Source organism: Sphaerodactylus townsendi, linkage group LG06, assembly GCF_021028975.2.
Source record: "Sphaerodactylus townsendi isolate TG3544 linkage group LG06, MPM_Stown_v2.3, whole genome shotgun sequence".
Lineage (NCBI taxonomy): Eukaryota > Metazoa > Chordata > Lepidosauria > Squamata > Sphaerodactylidae > Sphaerodactylus > Sphaerodactylus townsendi.
The window spans coordinates 111,240,700-111,256,671 of record NC_059430.1 but is presented as its reverse complement, the minus strand read 5'-3'; positions in this window follow the sequence as shown (position 1 = coordinate 111,256,671).

Below are 15,972 nucleotides of genomic sequence, written 5' to 3'. Positions count from 1 at the left end.
CTCCGTGTGGGTTTCTCCCCCACTCCAGTCTTGATGAACTTCACCAACAGTCTGAAAACACCTCCAGTCGTCACTGTTCTAAAAGCTTTCCTTTGCCGCCGGGCTTCATCATTCCCTGACCTCCAGTTTCTCCTGTTGCTGATGCTGTCAGTCGTCCACCCCATCACCACCCACGCAGCCTCCTACGTCCTTTTCTCCTTCCTCAACCGCTGTGCCCCATTAATGATGTTTTTGTGAGGAATCTCACAATAAGCACGCATTTACTGAAGGAACCACGGGGTTGTGAATCTGGGGGCCTCGATGGAAGCGGAGCTTCTAAAAAGGGTCAAGTTTCTAGCTCTTACCATTCCGAGAGAAGCAGAAACAGGATTCGCAAATATAACAATGTGGTAGATTCTGCTGTTTCTCTCCCTAACACAAACACAAATATATCTGTGTCAAATTTCACCTACGGTGTCCCATTATCATTGCTTTTTTATCTCTGTGTATTACTTTGATCCATTCTGACAGCATGTCAGGAAGCAATTAGAAAAATGCATGGCAAAATTAAGTGGATAAGGTTTATTTGTTTAAGTGGTTAATACCCTGTCTCTCCCTATGTGTGCTCAAATTTACATGGAGGATATAAATAAATCAGTTGATAGCTGAAATACTTCATGATTGTAAGTGCTTCCTGACTACAGATATATTGCTTCCTGACTATAGGTATACCGTTCAAGCCCTAGGGGGTCGTACTGGAGCCACAGGGAAGTGTGTGAATGGAAACAGCCTGGGGGAGGGGTTGATCACAACATGGGGAAAGAATGGGTTAAAACATTCTCTCCCTCGTACAAGGCCCCTTCCAACTCTGGAACTGTAAAAACTGTAAAAACAAATAACATGCCAGGGATTTCTTCAAGTTTTGTTTCAATGATGTATGCACCCCCTCCCTCGCAACGGGAAAGCTACTGCCCCTGAAAAATGTTGATACAAACGTGTGCACAATCACATCATAATTGCTTGTGTGCTGAGTTAAACCAATGTACACATGCACACGGGTAATACAGGGGGAAATAAAAGGCACAGAAAATCCACAGTGCGCTGAGCGTGCATAGTTCTCCATGCAACATTTGGAAATGATACCCAGAACGATGGAGGATTTCCAAGGCATTGTTCCTATTTCAGAAACTGGACCAACCAACTGAAAGTACACTCCTAAGCAGAGTGAACACTGTTTTAAGTCTGTTGAAGTTCAGCAGGCTTCAAAGGCTGCAACTCTGTTTAGGAAATGAATGGGTACCCCTATTCAGCTGTTGCAGTTCATACATACTGAGAGGCCGCATAGATCCTTCTAATATGTGCTGTCCCCATATTGTCCCAAAGGGAAAATGTATGGATTTTCAGAACCAGTATCTACGAATCAGAGCCCAAAAAATATCAGGGGGATGTGAACTCTTGAAAAACCAAGGGGTTGTGTTCTCTTGTGGTTTTCGAGGCAACAGATGAGCAAATGTGGTTTGCCTTTGACTTCCTCTGAACAGCTGTCTCGGTCTTCCTTGATGGTTTCCCACCCAAGTACCAACCCTGCTTAGCTTCCAAGCTTTGATGAGATCAGGCTAGCCTGGGCCATCGTGGCTGGATTGGAGGCACACATGCAAAATGTTTTCATGTGCAAAATGTGCATACAATAAGACATCAGCACGTAGTGGATAGATCTTTAGAAACACACATTCCTAGTTTGTGCTGTTGCAATGCCTGAAATGGGTTAATGCAAAAATGTAGCAAGAGCTCGCAATGAACAGAGTTTCTGCAAGTATCCTTAGAACCCAACGATGTGCTAAGTTGGCTGGCTGGAATGCTTGAAGGGAAACTCTCCAAGGGGAAACGAGCCAAGCAAGTTAATGCTGGTTCAAACATACCCTCCTTATTTATTTCAGCTGTCCTGGTGGGTATTCAAATGACTTACAGCCATCAGTGCATTTGGGTAAGAAGATCACTCATGATATCCAGCAACAAGAATCAGATGAAGATAATGATTGGCCTTTCGTCTGGCAGTCGGGATGTTTATAACCCTCAGGTAAGTAACGATTTGTGTCTCTTGCCAAGAACACTCGCAAAGCCAAATGATTTTCCTCTTTTCCCTGGAATGACAGGATGCATGCTCATAGTACACCTGGTTTTTTTAAAAAAAGAAAGGCTCCATTGAAATTAATTAGTCAAATTACTTCCATACCAATGTACTTTGAACAGGAGTTGCCAAGAGCATCAGTCCAAACAATTACTTGTTAAAAAATACATGGGATACTTAGGTGTCCAATTTCACCAGGAAAAAAAATAACTCAAGAAGAAGCAGCTTTTCTTGTCATTGTGCACACACAACGAAATTTACAAGCATTCCCCGATGCACACTATTTCAGACCTCACACCTCATCCTCACATTCCCCTTCCTCCACCCATCCCTGCACAGCCCCAACAACATCAGCACGAAACCATGGAGTTCAGCATAGCCACAGCTCTAGAACAGAAGCTGTCTCTAAGCCTATTTGTCCTTGTTTTTATAATTCTATACTGTCTGCCAGATGGTAACAATTCAAAAAGAGAGTATGCCGGATGAGATGGGTCCTTCAGAATATTCTGAACTTTCTTTAAGCAGCGGGGATTATAAAGTTCTTCCAAGGAGGGGAGAGGGCAGCCAATAATCCTCTGGGCAGTGGTGATCACCCTTTGGAGCGCCTTCCTATCTGCCACTGTGCAACTGGCGAACCATGCACAGAGGCAGTATGTTAAGACACAGCGGTAGAAGGCAGAGGTGGGATCCAGCAGGTTCTCACAGGTTCCCGTGAGTAGGTTACTAATTGTTTGTGTGTGCCGAGAGGGGGTTACTAATTGGTGATTTTGCCACGTGATTTTTGCCTTAGTTACGCCCCTCCTCTCAGCAGTAGCGCGCAGAACTGGAAGCAGTCTAGCAGGAGGTGCACTGGCGTGCGTGGCAGCCTGCGCTAGTGTGCATTCGTTTCCCACCCAAGGACCGGCGCAGCGGCTGCGTCCTTGCCACAGCCCCAACCCCGGAATGCCCAGCCACGCCCCCGTCATGCTCCACCCAGCCCCATTGGTGCTATGCCACAGTTTGAATCCCACCACCATTGGAACCTGTTACTAAAATTTTTGGATCCCACCACTGGTAGAAGGTCACCAGCAGTTTTTCATTCAGTTGTTTCCTTGAAAGTCTCAGATAATACAGTCTGTGCTCTATGTTTCTGCTCTATGTTTTATGACTAAATACTACATAGAAACAACCACCATGAAAGTAGTTTGTTGCTTTGGGAAAATTCAAGGAGCTGAGGCTGCCTATTGATTGCTCAGAGGACAGAAACCATTTTGCTTGCTCTTCCTGTTACCAATAATGACATCACCAATAACAGCCCTTGCCCCAGAAAATGAATTTGAGACCTCTTTAGTCAAGGCTTTCCGTTCATTCACCTTTATAGCCCGCATGTGGCGTAGGCCACGAAGCTACCAGAGCCTAATGAGATTCATTTACTCCATAGGTTTGTCTGCGCACTCGATTCTGCCCGGTGGTGGGATTCAGCCGGTTCGCACCACTTCAGCAGAACCGGTTGTTAAAATGGTGCTTGTAAACAACCAGTTGTTAAATTATTTGAATCCCACCACTGATTCTGCTCCTTCCTGCCACAGGTATTAATGGAAAGCAAAAGCTAGATGTGTCTGACCACCCCACCACTCAGGTTCCTTGGTACTGGCTCTCTGACATTTTCTGCTACCAGCTCCTTGCTGTCTAATGCATTCCACAAAGAGAGATGTTTGTTATTTGTTTAAATTGGGGTCTGCCTCAGCATCTGTGATGTCATGGGGGGGGGGAGATTCAGCATGAGGGTATGTCAAATGGTTTCACCTTCTGGGATCAGCATTTTCTTCTCTTCCTGGGGCAAAATTCCCCATCTTCCATCCTTATGTTGAGGGCTTGCAAAGAATCTGTTTCTTTATGTTAACTCTTGGTAAGTCTTGTGGTCATTCTAGGGCCATGGTGGCGAACCTATGGCACTCCAGATGTTCACGGACTACAATTCCCTTCAGCCCCTGCCAGCAAGGCCAATTGCTGGCAGGGACAGGTGGGAATTGTAGTCCATGAACATCTGGAGTGCTATAGGTTCGCCACCACTGCTCTAGGGTTATAGTAAGCCTTCTTCATTAGATGGGATTATAATAGTGGGAGGGCTGAGGGTGGATACACAGGGGCCTTCTAGTTTTACCTCTTTAACAACAGACATGAACTTGGGTTGCCATCTTCCAGGTGGTGACTGGAGAACTCCTGGATTTGCAGCTGGTCTCCGGGTTACAGGAATCAATTCCTCCGGAGAAAATGGTGACTTGTGAAGATTGACTCAATGACATTCTACCCCAACAAGGTTGTTCCCCTTCCCAAAGCCCACCCCCTCCAGACTCCACCCCCAAATGTCTAGGAGAGCTGGCAACCCTAATCTTAACACATTTTTCACCCTCTTCTCGAGCTCCAGAACATGATCCAACATAAGTCAACATTTCAACCCTCCTCCAGATTTGCATAAATAGAGCTTGGAGTAAAGGTGACTGTCAGGATGGCAAAACTTGGTGGGTGGCAGTGTTTTCGGAAGGAAATGTTCCCTCTTCTCTCCATCCTGCAATCCACAGGGGAAGAGTCTGTTCTTGGATATTTGCACGAACACAGCTGCACAAAACGAGGGAGCGGATGAAAATCACCCAGTTGTACTTGGCAGTGAGTGTGGGTTAGGCCTGCCGCCAGAGATGGTGCACACAGATCCCCCTGTTCAATATACAGCTCACCATCCACGCCCACACTGCACTAATCGCCGGAGGCTGCAAATCACCAGCATTTATCTAAGATCTTCCATATTTAAATTTTTATCTCAATAGAGGTAATTACAGCTGATATCCAGACTGCAGAGAACAGTTCCCTCAAAGAAAATGGCTGCTTTGGGTGGTGGACTCTATGGCATTATACCATGCTGAAATCCCTCCCGTTCCCCAATGCAGGCACCATTGCAAAATCTCCAGGAATTTCCCAATCTAGAGCTAATAACCCTTCTTCTCATCCTCGATGGAGGATGGGAGCAGGATTACCAGTCCCAGGTAGAGCAACTTTTGGGGGTTTGGGGATGGAGTCTGGGGGCCTTTCCCCACTTTTCCCTCAGCCGCCGTCACTGCATGCAATTCCCAGTGTGTGGCATCCCTGGCGAGCGCCCGGGCATCCCCACGACCCCGCGGTCTGCGCAGGGTCATCAAAAGGCGCCCTTTGCAAGAGAGCCAGGGATGCCTCACGCTGAGGGAGCGCGACCGCGGCAGCGTTGGGGCAGCTGTGCTATCGCCACCCCTCTCATGGGGAGTGCCGGGGGACCCCGCGCTACTCTCCTCAAGTAGCGCGAAGCTTAAGGTAAGTGGGGAAAGGCCCTGGGATCTCAATGGGGTTTAATACTACAACACCCTCCAAAGCATCCATTTTCTCCAGGAGAGCATATCTCTGTAGTCTATAGATCAACTGTAATTTCACGTGAGTTCCAGGCAGGGGCGAAGCGCTCACGGAGACATGTGAAGTCACATGTCCATGGGTGCATGCCACCTGGTCACGTGGGGGTGGAGAATCACCCCCACACCTCTCTTCTCAACCCTGCCCTGCCAGACTGCTCCTTCAACCAGCAGGGCACTGGGGGGTGGGGTGGCACCCAGAGCTATTGTCGCCCCAGGCCCCATTTCCCCCACCCTCAAGCCTCTGCCCCCGGGTCTCACTTGGGGGCTGGCATCCCTATCTAATGGCAGAAACCCTCTTTTAAAAAACAAGAGGAAGTGTGAGTCTATGTGTTCTACTATCTTTCAATTCTGTGCCTCCCTTATGTGAACTGCACCCAGCATTCTTTATTTCCACATCGTTTTCCATTTCTCCCATCAAGTGTGCACATTTCTTAGCATCAATAAATCAGCATTCTGCAAGCTAATTGACACCCAGAGACTGTACCAATAAATGATCATCACAGTCTGTTCAAAAGCTGTTCAGTGCAATGCAACCAAATCTATAACAGCAGCAGGACAAAACAGAAATCCCAAACTGCGAACAAAATTGTTGTCTGAAACTTGGGATTTGAAAATGGTTCTAATCTACAGTATAAACCAGAAGTGTTGTGGCCCTGAGGAATCAGGTCACATGGCAAAGGGAATGGTAACATGCTTTACCTGCTGCAGCTGTCACCTCCAGTGGTCCTCGAGCATCAGAAAATGATTTTGTTCAAGTGCCTAGTGGGGATGAAAGAGGACAAACTTCTCACCTAACTAGAAGGAGGAAGAGGTGAATGTCTGCGCAAAAAGGGAGCACTGTTTTAGATACTCGCAGGAGAGTATAGGAGAAAAGCAGATGGAGTGTATGCATTCAAACAGGATCTCTTTCACACATAAAAGCCTCTTGTGGTCTCCTTCACATTTAGCGTGCATTCCCTTCAGGTATGATTCTCAATTATGCCCACGTTTTCCCCTCTTTGGCACTCGCCCTCACTATCAGATCAGAAAATCCCTGTGGTTTCCAAAAACCTGTTAAAGTGCAGCTTTTTCTGTTCCTTCACAGGGAAAGTGAAGAAAATCATTCTATGTGTGAGGCTTTCTTCGGGGGCTTTTTACTCCCCCCTGCCTTCCACCTGCCCACACAGCAGCAGTTTCTCCCACTCTTTGGGCCACCATTTCAGAAAAATCAGAACAGCGTTCTTTGTTTTTTAAAAAAATCATGCTGAAGGTCTATCACTGGAGCGATATGCCCTTGAAATTGATGTGGTCTAGCAAAGGCGGCACAAAAACAAACAAAAGGCAGCAGGCAACCTCCCCAAATGGAGGTTGCACAGAAAGCACAAGGAAGTAGCAGGCGGGAAAAATGGCGGATTGGCTCAGCCAGGGACACTTGCAGGGAGAGAATCCTTGTGCAAACAAAAACCCACTGCAAAGCAAACAGCAGTGGGGTAAGTAGAGCAGGCATAAGTACCCCTACTCCAGAGGTGGGATCCAGCAGGTTCTCACAGGTTCCCGAGAGTAGGTTACTAATTATTTTTGTGTGCTGAGAGGGGGTTACTAATTGATGATTTTGCCACATGATTTTTGCCTTAGTTACGCCCCTCCTCTCAGCAGTAGTGTGCAGAACTTGAAGCAGTCTAGCAGGAGGTGCACCGGCGTGCATGGCAGCCTGCGCCTGCGTGCATTCGTTTCCTGCCCAAGGACCGGCGCAGCGGCTACGTCCTTGCCACAGCCCCGCCCAGGAATGACCCACCCCCGGAATGCCTGGCCACACCCCCATCGTGCCCCGCCCAGCCCCATTGGCGCTACGCCACAGTTTGAATCCCACCACCATGGGAACCTGTTACTAAATTTTTTGGATCCCACTACTGCTCTACTCTCTGGAGATCTGGTGTGAGGTAGCAGATCATCTGCCCTGTCAGAGGTCCTTCTGAGTCTCAGATTTATTGTATCTCTGAATTATTAAATAAAGCAAAAAAGCTACAAAGATATCATGAGGGACTGTAGCTCCTTGTAGAGCATCTGCCTGGCTTGCAGAAGGTTCCAGGTTTCATCTTCACCACCTCTAAATAAAAAGATCATCAGGTAGTAGGTGATACAAAAAAAACCTTTGCCTGAAGCTGTGGGAAGCCACTACTAGTCTGGAAAGACAGTGCTGACAATGATAATCGGCAGATCCAGTAGAAGGCAGCTTCACCTGTGTGGCTCAAAGCTTCCAAGGGTCTCTCCTCCAAAGGAAATCAATCCAGGTGAGTACCAACCTGTGCAACATCTCACCACTCAGAGAGGCACGGCAAACACTTTTGCAGGCTCCACAAGTTTACCCCTAAGCCTTGTCACAAGTCAATGAACTGCTGATATGTGCCCAGGCCTGAAATTGTGCCGAAGTTATTTCAAATAGTATTCAAGCAAGGAAGACAACTTCCAAGTCCCCAGATTAGCCCATCTGTAGGCTACAATTCAAAACGAAGCATCGAGGGTGACTGTCTGCTCCCTACTTTCACATGTCTTTATGTGTGTATATGTCCTTGGATTCTGTTTTCTGCTATTCACTGTCAGTTTACTAGATTCATGTAGGCCCTTTCTGCACATGCAGAATAATGCACTTTCAATCCACTTTCAATGCACTTTGAAGCTGAATTTTACAGTGCAGAATAGCAAAATCCACTTTCAAACAATTGTGAAAGTGGATTGAATGTGCATTATTCTGCATGTGCAGAATATCCTTCGGGGATAGGGCAATACAATAAATTTAATATAATAATAATAATAATAATAATAATAATAATAATAATAATAATAATAATAATAATAATAATAACAACAACAACAACAACAACAACAACAACAACAACTGTGTACACATGTTGAACACACACATGCCCTAAGTCAGATCAGATCATTAACATATCAAGGTCAGTGTCGTCTACTCTGACTGTCAGTGGCTCTCTGGGGTCACAGGTAAAAGGACCTCTCTACCACCCACTGCCTAATCCTTTTTAAGTTGAGATTTCAGAGGCTAAACCTGGTGCCTTCTGCAAGCAAACCAGATGTCCTCCCACTGAGCCAGGCCCACTCAATCGCTGAATTTAAATAATTCAAATAATTATTAAAATAATGGCAAAGAGAAGGTAGAGAATCTGGAGAACCAGGTTTGATTCTTGACTCCTCCAGGTGAACCGAGGACTCTTATCCGGTGAATTAAATTTGTTTCTCCACTCCTACATTCCTGATGACTGACCCTGGGTAGTCACAGTTCTCCCAGAACTCTCTCAGCCCCACCTACCTCACCAGGTGCCTGTTGTGGGGAGAGGAAGGGAAAGGAGTTTGTAAGTCACCTTGAGTCGCCTTACAGGAGAGAAAAGCAGGGTATACATCCAAGCTTTTCTTCTTCTAATATATAGCACACAGAGTTTTTAATGTTTAACATGCATATAATCCCATGTCTCTGACTCACAAATAAGATTGAGTAAAATGTGTCGGGAAGTTCAGCGCAGAGAAACAGAAAATGATGTGAAAATGAAAGTCTCAGTTTCACTTGGCACAAAGGAGAAGTGAAATCAAAGTGGGCCTTTTGAGGTCAAAACAGCAGGAATGAGAAATTCACATTCCTGTTTCAGCGCACAGAAAAAACAGTGTGGGGCAGAAACACCGAGTCTCCAACAGCACTTTTTCAATTAATCCCTTTGCAATTCCTCCAGCTTACATTAATCACTCTGGTGATTCACAATCTGTAACATTCCCAAAGTTCTATGGGTCAAAAGACCTCTTTTGAAGAGAACCCCTTTTTTAAAAAAAAAGTAAGAAAACTTTCTGCTATTAGCCTTGATTTAGAACAGATTGTTACCTTCAGCCTTAACCAGGACGAAGAGTAGGACATAAATCCTTAAGAACACTTCCTCTGAAGAAAAAGAATCAAGTCTTCTCATTCAAAACACAATGGATTTTTTTTAATTGTGATTGGCTGGGATGAACACCTATAAAGAATGAAGGCTGGGACATGTGACAATTTTTCCGCATCTGTGATTGATTTTGAAATGTGTGTCCTTGTTTAGAATCATGCGGAAACACTTACATGGAATACCATTGGCTGCCCATTCACCTGGTTTGCAGACGTCCATTCAGAATCTCTATGCTGCCTACCTTCGGAAAGCTTTTTTCCACTTATCCATCACAAATCATGTCCCAATAAATCCATCCTACTCGGCAAATCTTAGTCTGAAATACAATCTAGTAAGCAATCCAGCTAGCAAGATTTGATCAGCGTTCAGAAGCTAAGCAAGGTCCGTCAAAGTCAAGTAGTGATTAAGGCCAGTTGACTTTAATCTGGAGAATCAAGTTTGATTCCCCACTCCTCCACATGAGCAGAGGGTTCTAATCTGTTAAACCTGGGTTGTTTTCCCCCACCCCTTAAGAAGGAGCCTGCTGGTTTAGTCACAGTTCTCTCAGAACTCTCTCAGCCACACCTACCTCACAGGGTGTCTGTTGTGAGGAGAGGTAGGAAAGGAGTTCTTAAACTGCTTTGAAATTCCTAACTGTTGAACAAAGCAGGGTATAAATCTTCTTCTTCTTCTTCTTCTTCTTCTTCTAGTACTTGAATGGGAGTCCACCAAAGAAGTCCACAGTCACTGTCACCAAAGAAGTCCACTACATCCATGCAAGCAATGGCAAACCACATCTGTTTATCTCTTGCCTTAAAAACCCAATGGGGTTACCCTAAGGTGGCTGAGTTTCCCATGTGGAAAACTCCAGAATCATAGAGTTGGAAGAGACCACAAGAGCCATCAAGTCCAACCCCCTGCCATGCAGGAACACACTATCAAAGCACTCCCGACATATGGTCATCCAGCCTCTCTTTAAAAACCTCCAAAGAAGGAGACTCCACCACACTCCAAGGCAATGAATTTCCTTCAAGACCAGCATACAGTCTACATTCACAACAGTGGCAGCTAGCTCATTCATGCTCCAGTCAATTTCACCAATGCTAGCAAGGCTGACAGATGCATGAAGGACTGGCTCTTGTTCTCTCCAGTGCTCTTTCCAGCATGAAAAGGGAGATTGCCTTTGGGAAATTGTTGTCTGGTTTTGCCGGGATTGTCTCAGACTGGTGTCTCATAACTGGTCCACAGTTATGGCCACTGTTCACTGTTTAGATTTCTGTTTGTAGCTTTAGCAGATACACAGTCCAACCCCCTGCCATGCAGGAAAACACTGTCACAGCCATGCTGACCCCCAGCTTCTCTTTCAGAAAAGGAAGGAAATGCACAAAGCAAGGACTGCTGAGCTGTCATTCTGCCTCTCACTTATTCACAGCATCTTCCCTGCAACCTCTCTTTCTTATGAAGACTGGTCCTGCTTTCCCTACCTTTCAAAGGCATCTCTGACAGCAGCTTCTGTGATATCAGACTCGCCTGCTTTATTAGTCTCATGGATAGACACTCTTACCTCTTCCAGGCAGTGCTTTAAAAGGGCCTTGGTTTGTTCTATGGTTTCATACCCCTCCTGGACCCCCTCCCCTTCCTAGGATCTATTAAATTTCCAGAAACATTTTTTTCAATAATTGTATTAAAAGTACCAACCAATGACAGTAGATATGTACATAAACATAAAGCATACAACCAAATAAGACACACTGCTGATCAACATCCCCCACATTCCACCCACATGGACACAAAAAATCCCTCACCAGCAGCTGAAGATTGTTGAATTACTGTATATACTCAAGTATAAGCCTACTTTTTCAGCACATTTTTATGCTGAAAAAGCCCCCCTCGGCTTATACTCGAGTATATATGGTAATTCCAAGATGGTTGCTGGAGCTGAGGCTGCTGTGGGGATCCGGTGAGCATGTTGCTGCTTTTTTTCTAACTCACCAGAGAGCCACAAAAACAAGCTTTAAGGACAGCCTGCATAGCATTACAACGGGTGTGTGTGTGTGTGTGTGTGTGTGTGTGTGTGTGTGTGTGTGTGTGTGTGTGTGTGTGTGTGTGTGTGTGTGTGTGTGTGTGTGAGAGAGAGAGAGAGAGAGAGAGAGAGAGAGAGAGAGAGAGAGAGAGAGAGAGAGAGGTTATTGGTGCGTTGCATTGTAGATGAATACAATTCTTCATACAGTAGTTTACTGCCAAATACTGATGTTGCTGAAGACAAAGACTTTCTTTGGAGCAAAGTTTAGGCTGGCATGGCTATGAATCCCAAAATTATTCTACATTTGGAGGAAAACAGTGGTTCATTTGTGTTCCTAGAGTGCTAGAAAGCTGCTTATCCCTAATGCAAACTCTTTTAAGCAACTCTATCTCATCTTGCTCCCAAATCTTCTGTTTTTAGCTGCTTTTAGTCAAGTTCGAAGGCTTATACTCGAGTCAATAAGTTTCCCAGTTTTTTTGGTAAAATTAGGTGCCTCGGCTTATATTTGGGTCGGCTTATACTCAAGTATATATGGTATTTCCAATTATACAAAACTATATCAAATCACACAGCTGTCGGTTCCATTTCATAAAAAGTCTACAGTGTTTGCATCTTGTTTTCTGGTAAGCAGTTAACTTTGCTAAAATATAGACCTCCTGTATTTTTGATAACCATTCTTGTATCGTAGGAATATTGTTTGGTTTCATAGCCTGGTAAAAAGCAACCTGGCTGTGAAAATCATGTATAAAGCAGCTATTTGGTGGTCTCTAGGGATAATTTCCAGGAATTTTCCAACCTTCAAACAGCAACCAGCAATCAGGTTCCTCTTTCCCTGGGGCAATATGTAAGGTTGCCAGCCAATAGTCCCTCTAAATCATCCCCAGTGCTGCGCAGAACTTCCTAGTGTCTGTGCAGAACTAAGCGACCTGGGAGAGTTACCCCTGTCAGGATGCCCTTTATCTGCATGGCACTGATATGGTGGCCATGTAGCTGCACACCTGCACTTCTTACAGGGAATATTGTTGCCAGCTCTTTGCACTTAGCTCCTCCCATGCTAAGTATCAGGCAACAAGGGCTCTCCAGCACTTCCAATCTGGGGTGAGCATTTCAACCTCTTCCCATACAATATTAAGTGCCTTCAGGTCTTGCACGAATGTTCCCCTCCAGGTGTTTGGAGGGCATCCTCACTGTCATTTGGCATCAGGAGGTATCCACCTCATTGCTGTCTTTGAGATTTGACTGTTCTTCATACGAAGGACATGGCCAGCCAGTCAAAGTCTTCTGTGTGCAAGGATAGTATGGAGTTTTGCACATGCCGCTCCTTCAGAGCACCTCTTTGTTAGTGATGTCATGTTGGATTCTCAGGATCTGGCATAGGCACTTCTGTTGGAAGATGTCGAACCTGTTGTTGATACTTGTTGATGCCTTCCAGGCCTTGCTAGCATAAATGGCTGTCAGGATCGGAATGGAGGTGAATAGGCGGAGCTTGGTCTTAAGGGCAATGGTGTGTGAGCACCAGATCTTGTTCATTCTCCAAAAAATGGTGCAGACTTCCCAGTGCAGCACCTGACATCCATTTAGGCAGAAATTATTGGGTTGAGTCACTTGGAGGTCCCTCCTAAACTTCTGCACATTCAGTTTGCGCACTGCCAGTCTATGAAAACCTGAGCTTGCTTTGGGATTGCTTTCAAATTTCACAGTTTCTCCATCCCATCCTGTTTCAACACAAAAATTCCTATTTGATTTTTGCTTTCCTGTTACACAAATCAAACCCATGTTTTTCCCTTCTGAACCATTTTTCTCGTGCCAATTTTCTTTCTCTCTTATCTGGACACAGTGTTAATCTTATTTTTAGATCCATTTGTATGTCAAGGTTTATGAAAGGCAATCAACTTCATTATGGTATTATAATGGTGTACAAAATGCCATAACAAAAACAAATGGGTCTGGAATGCCAGTACTGAAAATGGGCAAAACGAAAAGGTTCAGAAAGACAACATATGAAGAGACAACAGAGCAAATTCACGCATTCCTAGTCTGCATGCGTAGGCTGTTCTGTAAGCTATTGGTAACCTTGATAAATAAAGGCTTTTGTGCTGGAAGATCATATGCACACCGATCCCTTGAGAGTATAGGAGAGAGGTTATGTGCACATCCCTCCGTTGTGTACAGGACTGGGCCACTGGGCACAACCCTGATTCAGAGGTGGGATGCAGCCGGTTCGCACCGGTTCGATAGAACCAGTTGTTAAATTTTCTTCAGTTCCCTGAACCAACCGGTTGTTAAAGATTAACTTCAACTCCTTTGATAAATCTTCCTCAGTTCTGCAAACTGCCGGTTAATGATTAACTTCAACTTCAACTGACCCAGCAAGTCTGTTAATGATTAATCCCCCTCCCCTCCATGGCGAGAGATCCGCCCACCCTGCTTTGTTAAACGTTCTACCCTTGTGGCATGGGGATGGGGAGTGCAGAATTTGGCCAGTGTTTGGTTTCTGTGGGCAAATCTTGCTTCCTGCAGGGCAGGCGAAGATGGGCCCGGCCTTCGGCTTCGACTGCGGCAGCGTGGAAACGCCAGCCCGCCAAGTAGCGGGGCAGGCAGGAATGAGACAGCGGTACCTGGCGACGGCGGGCGAGATCGCCAGCCCTGCTGCCTGCAGAAGTAAACCCGGCGGCTACCGGCTCGGCCGGGCCGGCCGCTGGAAAACGCTTCAGCCCCGCAAGCAGCGGGGTGGGCGGGAGAAGTAAGGAACCGCATGGCCTGGCCGGCCGCGGGCGAGGAATGCCCGCCCTGCTTCCTGCAGAGGCGGGCCGAAGATGGCCCCAGCGGCTCGGCCTCGGTCTGGCCGGGCCGGCCTCTGGGAGAACGCCAGCGCCGCAAGCAGCGGGGTGGGCAGGAGGTAAAGACCACGGCAACGCGGCTCTGGCCGAGCAGCTTGGGCAAGAGATCGCGCCCGCCACCTGCTTGCCTGCCACGGCGGTGGCGTAAAGATAGGCCAGCGGCTTTCCCTCTGGGGCCTGGCTGGAGCCCGCCGGAAGCCACCAGCCAGACGGGTAAAGCCCATGTACGGCCTGGCGGCCTTGTGAAGGTCGCCAGCCCTGCTTCCTGCAGGTGAAAATAAAGGGCAGCTCGGCTGCCCTTGATGGCGCCGCAAGCAGCAGGCGGGCAGGAGAGTAAAGCCCGCGGCGCGGGGCTCCTGCCGCCATTTATGGCGAAGGATCGCCCGCCTGCTTCCCCTGCAGAGCTAAGAGGCGTCAATTAACTCGGCCTGGCGACCACGGAGGTAGCGCCAGCCCACAAGAAGCAGCGAGAGGCGGGCAGGAGGAGGTAAAGCCACAGGCGCGGCCTCGGCGACGGCCGAAGGCGAGATGATCGCATCGCCCTGCTTCCTGCAGGGCTGGCGAAAATGAGGATCTGGTACCTTCGGCCTGGCGGTAGCTGGGAAAGCTTCCAGCCGGGCAGGAGTACAAAGCCATAGCGGCACTACTGGCCGACCGCTGGTGAAGGTATTAACCGCAGCTTCCGGTGGGCGGGCCTGCAGAGGCGGGGCGGCTCGACCTGGCCGTCAGCCCGCTTGATGCTTCGCCCATAAGCAGTGGAAGCGGGCAGGGGAGGTAAACCCGAAAACTGCAGGCATCACAACGGACAGCGAGCTTAGAATCTTGGCGAGGTGAAGATGGACCCGCTGCCCGGGCTCATTTCGGTCTGGCCGGGCCCGCCCGGGAAGCGCGCCGCCCGCAAGCAGCGGAAGGGCGGGCAGGAGGTAAAGACAGTGGCACGGCCTAGCCGGCTGCGGGCGAGAGATGCGCCCGCCCTGCTGCCTGCATGGCGGGCAAAGATGGGCCCGGCGGCTCGGCCTGGCCAGCCGCCGGTAGAGCACCCGCCCCGCAAGCAGCGGGGTGGGCAGGAGGTAAAGCCCACGGCACGGCCTGGCCGACCGCGGGTGAGAGATGCGCCCGCCCTGCTTCCTGTAGGGTGGGCAAAGATGGGCCCGGCGGCTTGGCCTGGCTGGCCGTCGGGAGAGCGCCCGCCCCGCAAGCAGCAGGCCGGGCAGGAGGTAAAGCCCACGGCACAGCCTGGCCGGCCGCGGGCAAAAGATGAGCCCGCCCTGCTTCCTGCAGGGCGGGCGAAGATGGGGACGGCGGCTCGGCCTGGCCAGCCGCCGGGAGAGCGCTCATCCCGCAAGCAGTGGGGCGGGCAGGAGGTAAAGCCCACGGCACGGCCTGGCCGGCCGCGGGCAAGAGATGCGCCCGCCCTGCTTCCTGCAGGGCGGGCAAAGATGGGTGCGGCGGTGGATCGGCCTGGCCGGCTGCCGGGAGAGCGCCCGCCCCGCAAGCAGCGGGGCGGGCAGAAGGTAAAGCCCACGGCACGGCCTGGCCGGCCGCGGGCAAGGGATGCGCCCGCCCTGCTTCCTGCAGGGCGGGCGAAGATGGGTGCGACGGCTCGGCCTGGCCTGCCGCCAGGAGAGCACCCGCCCTGACAGCGGGGCGGGGAGGAGGTAAAGCCCACGGCCGCGAGCTGGCC